Source organism: Oncorhynchus masou, unplaced genomic scaffold (genome assembly GCF_036934945.1).
Source record: "Oncorhynchus masou masou isolate Uvic2021 unplaced genomic scaffold, UVic_Omas_1.1 unplaced_scaffold_781, whole genome shotgun sequence".
Classification (NCBI taxonomy): Eukaryota; Metazoa; Chordata; class Actinopteri; order Salmoniformes; family Salmonidae; genus Oncorhynchus; species Oncorhynchus masou.
In genome coordinates this window covers 281,961-287,141 of record NW_027014279.1, presented here as the reverse complement: position 1 = coordinate 287,141, position 5,181 = coordinate 281,961, and positions in this window count along the sequence as shown.

Sequence of the window (5,181 nt, the reverse complement as noted above, 5' to 3'; positions counted from 1 at the left end):
GTCTCCTTTCTGCTATTTGACATCACTCGGACAGCCTGGTTCATCTGTTCGAGACAGCCTGGTTCATCTGTTCTTGACAACATGGTTCATCTGTTCTAGACAACCTGGTTCATCTGTTCTAGACAACCTGGTTCCTCTGTTCTAGACAACCTGGTTCCTCTGTTCTAGACAACCTGGTTCCTCTGTTCTAGACAACCTGGTTCCTCTGTTCTAGACAACCTGGTTCCTCTGTTCTAGACAACCTGGTTCCTCTGTTCTAGACAACCTGGTTCCTCTGTTCTAGACAGCCTGGTTCATCTGTTCGAGACAGCCTGGTTCATCTGTTCGAGACAGCCTGGTTCCTCTGTTCTAGACAACCTGGTTCATACATACAGTACAAGACAAGGCCTCTCACCGACATACAGTATACTATTCCCTCTAACAGATTGGCATCATTTTTACATGTACATTTTAGCTGACACTCTTATCCAGAGAGACTAACAGTAGTGATTTATGTACATTTTACTATCTGTTCATACTGGTCCCCCGTGGGAATCAAACCCACCACCCTGGTGTTGCATGTGCCATGCTCTACCAACTGAGCCACACGGAACCATGTGTGCATGTTCGCTCATAGACACTGATGTGTAGCAGACCCTGGGAAAATCTGTCTGGATTGCATTCAGATCTTCCTTCTTCAACCCCAACTCAAACACACACCCCTCTCTCCCTCCTCAGTAAAATCTGGACTGCAGCAGAAACGGTATGTTTTTGAGCCATAAAACAGCACCCACAAACTCTGCAGGCAGCCAAGACAAAATAGGATCTGCTATGGGTGGAGGGGATTTTGGGGAGTGGTTCAGTTAGGTCTAGTATGAGGAAGAGAACTACACTCTAGCGAATGTAACATGCGTGTGTGTGTGTGTGTGCGCATGCATGCATGTAGGGAGTGGGAGGAGAGGGAACAACAGCCAGGCTAAAAACAGTTGTAAACTATCAATCATTTTGTTCCTGGTTCTCTCTCCCACATCCCCCAACTCCAACTCCAATCCCTTTCTCCTTCCTTCCCTTCATCCTTCCATCCCTCTCCCTTTCCTTCCTTCCTACCTCCTCACTCACCCCCTTCCCTCCCTCCTTTCCCAGTTCTTTTTACCAGCAGGTTGTTTAATGTTCTCCAGATGTCCGCATGCCGTCGCCCTGGAAGCATTGCAACGTCCCAAATAACACCTTAGTCCCTATATAGTGCACTACTTTTGACCAGGGCCCATAGGAACTCAGCCCAAGTCTGATCATGGAATTTGGCAAAAAGGCTGTTGTGTCCACAGGGGTTCAATAGGGGAACTCACTGGAAGGATGTGATTGCCCTCAGTGGTGGAAAGAGAGAATAACAGTTCAGGGAGTGATGAAAAAAAATGGCAATTAACATTTTCCCCATGTACTTTTACAGTTGGATGTCGAACACAACAAATATGTCAACGTTGCAATTACAACCAAATGTGATTTCCTGAGATCAGTCTGTCCCCCAAGAAGAGATTATATCCTTCTCACCCCCTCCCCCTCCCCCTTAATGATTTAGATGCACTATTGTAAAGTGGCTGTTCCACTGGATGTCAGAAGGTGAATTCACTTAATTTGTAAGTCTGGATAGTCTGCTAAATGACTTAAATGTAAAATGTAATGTTATATAATAACCAATGCCGTAGAATTAAAATGTTTGTAACAGGTTGTGCATTGAAACAAACAGATCATCAGAGAGAAAAACAGTCAAACAACTAACTGATCTAATGTTTCCATTGTTCCAGACACACCCCTATCCATGTCTTTCCTCCAGAGTCCACTAGGTGGCAGAAGACAACAGTCAGAGAGGGAGGCTAAGGCCTGGGTGGAAGTTTTTATTTATTTTTAACTTGGCAACAAGTTCAGAACAAATTTTATTTACAATGACGGCCTTCCCGGCCAAACCCTAAGCCGGACGACACTGGGCACCGCCCTACGGGACTCAAAATCACAGCCGGTTGTGATACAGCCTGGAATCGAACCAGGTCTGTAGTGCCTCTAGCACTGAGATGGAGTGCCTTAGACCGTGGCGCCACTCGGGAGCATGTAGAAGCCGGAGGTTGATTTGGAATTCAACTTGATGATGATAATGATGGAATGTGAATTCAGTGACTAGGAGAACAGCTGCAGAAATACAGACACAAAAAGATGGTGAGAATTTAGAATTGCATGTATCTGCATCACAGGTGGCTGGTGGCACCTTAATTGGGGAGGACAGGCTCAAAGGAATGGCTGGAACAGAATCCTCACCTCACCAGCCTCCTGTGATCTGCATGCCCAAACACACATACAATAAACCAAAATGGCCTAACTACACATACAGTAACCACTAATGGTTTATAAACAGTCAGACAGAACAAGGATCAATTAAGGCACTCCGTTTTGTATTGATCGCCAACGTCAATAACCATAATCAATACTAAATGTGTTTTAACTCAGGCCATCAGGATAATGGAAGTGTTCCAAAGGGCACCCTGTTCCCTATTTGACCAGGCCCTGAAAGTAGTGTACTACGTAGGGAATAGGGAGCAATGGAGGTTGTTGTTCTGATTGTCCTGATTAATAAAGAAGCACTAAAACTGGCCTTCTATTGACTAGTTGAGTGTCTGGAGCATCAACATTTATAGGTTTGAATACAGGCTTGAAAAGGACTCAATCAGGGACATGTTAAAAATGTCAGTGAAGACACCTGCCAGTTCGTCAGCACATGCCCGGAGCACACGTCCTGGTAATCAGTGATTTAGCTCATCTGGTAGGCTCGTGTCACTGGGCAGCTCGCGGCTGTGCTTCCCTTTGTAGTCTGTAATAGTTTATAAGCACTGCCACATCCGACAAGCGTCAGAGCCGGTGTAGTATGATTCCATCTTAGTCCTGTATTGACGCTTTGCCTGTTTGATGGTTGACGGCATAGCAGGTTTCTTACAAGCTTCCGGGTTAGAGTTCCGCACCTTGAAAGCGGCCCTTATTCTCAGTGTGAATGTTGCCTGTAGTCCATGGCTTCTGGTTGGGGTATGTACGTACAGTCACTGTGGTGACAACGTCCTCGATGCACTTATTGATGAAGCCAGTGACTGATGTGGTGTTCTCCTCAATGCGATCGGAAGAATCCCAGAACATATTCCAGTCTGTGATAACAAAACAGTCCAGTAGTTCAGCATCTGCTTCACCTGACCACTTTTTTATAGACCAAGTCACTGGTGCTTCCTGCTTTAATTTTTGCTTGTAAGCAGGAATCAGGAGGATAGAGTTGTGGTGGGATTTACCAAATAGAGGGCGAGTGAGAGCGTCTCTGTTCTGTGGAGGTGATCTAGAATGTTTTCCCTCTGGTTGCACTTTTAACATGTTGATGTGGTAGAACTGATTTAAGTTTCCCTGCATTAAAGTCTCCGGCCACTAGGAGCGCCGCCTCTGGATGAGTGGTTTCCTGTTAGCTTATTTCCTTATACAGCTGACTGAGAGCGGTCTTAGTGTCAGCATCTGTCTGTGGTGGTAAATAAACAGCCACGAAAAGTATAGCTGAAAACTCTCACAATAAACTCTTCCTCAGACGAGCAATATCCAGAGACTTCCTCAGAATTTGTACACCAGCTGTTTACAAATATGCACCCTCCCCCACCTCCTCGTCTTATCGTAGTGTGCTGTTCTATAATGCCCGTGCGTCCCGCTAGCTGAATATCCATGTTGTCATTCAGCCACGATTCCGTCAAATAGAGGGTATTACAGTTTGATGTCCCGTTGGTAGGATATTCATGATCGTACCTCGTTGGCGAGTAATATTGACGCAAACCCGCAGCTTTCCCAATAGCCTTCTGCGGGTCCTCCCAAGGAATCCCGTTCTGTCTCCCCTGTACCTGTGTTTCTTCCTCTTGCAAATAACTGGGATATTGGCCCTGTCGGGTGTTTGGAGAATGTCCTGTGCGTCCTGCTGCTTTGTCTAACCTGAGGTGAGTGATCTCTGTCCTGATATCCAGAAGCTCTTTGTCTAACCTGAGGTGAGTGATCTCTGTCCTGATATCCAGAAGCTCTTTGTCTAACCTGAGGTGAGTGATCTCTGTCCTGATATCCAGAAACTCTTTGTCTAACCTGAGGTGAGTGATCTCTGTCCTGATATCCAGAAGCTCTTGGTCTAACCTGAGGTGAGTGATCTCTGTCCTGATATCCAGAAGCTCTTTGTCTAACCTGAGGTGAGTGATCTCTGTCCTGATATCCAGAAGCTCTTTGTCTAATCCGAGGTGAGTGATCTCTGTCCTGATATCCAGAAGCTCTTTGTCTAATCCGAGGTGAGTGATCTCTGTCCTGATATCCAGAAGCAATTTTTTTGCCGTAAGATACGGTTGCAGAAACATACGGTTGCAGAAACATGATGTACAAAATAAGTTACAATAACGTGAAAAAAAACACATAATAGCACAATTGGTTGGGCGCCCGTAAAACTGCTGCCATTTCTTCCAGTGCAATCAGACTGGTTGTCTTTCAGGACCTCCATGTACAGATTCAGTACAGCCATGTTGACAGTAGGACCCTCCTCCATCCTCCCCAAGGCCCCAGCTGAGTTCACCCAGCCCTCAGAGCAGTAGCCTAACAAACAGCAGTCACATCAGATCTGAGTTCACCCAGCCCTCAGAGCAGCAGACGAACAAACAGCAGTCACATCAGATCTGAGTTCACCCAGCCCTCAGAGCAGCAGACTAACAAACAGCCGTCACATCAGATCTGTGTTCATCCATCCAGCCACCGCTGGCAGGAGGCAGGACAAAGAGACTCCCAGTCCCACCCCAGACGTCTGCTCCTTCAACCCCTCCCCCATTACTGATCCTCCAGAATCATCGTTATTAGACAACTACATTTACATGTACCAGGAATTTGATCTGTTGAAATGGTGCGGATCACAGACAGACCGAACACATAGACAAAAGTACTGTCCTCCTCCCTCTGGTCCTCCCCCGGGGCCTGTCCTCCTCCCCCGGGGCCTGTCCTCCTCCCTCTGGCCTGTCCTCCTCCCCCGGGGCCTGTCCTCCTCCCCCGGGGCCTGTCCTCCTCCCCCGGGGCCGGTCCTCCTCCCCCGGGGCCGGTCCTCCTCCCCCAGGGCCGGTCCTCCTCCCTCTGGTCCTCCCCCGGGGCCGGTCCTCCTCCCTCTGGTCCTCC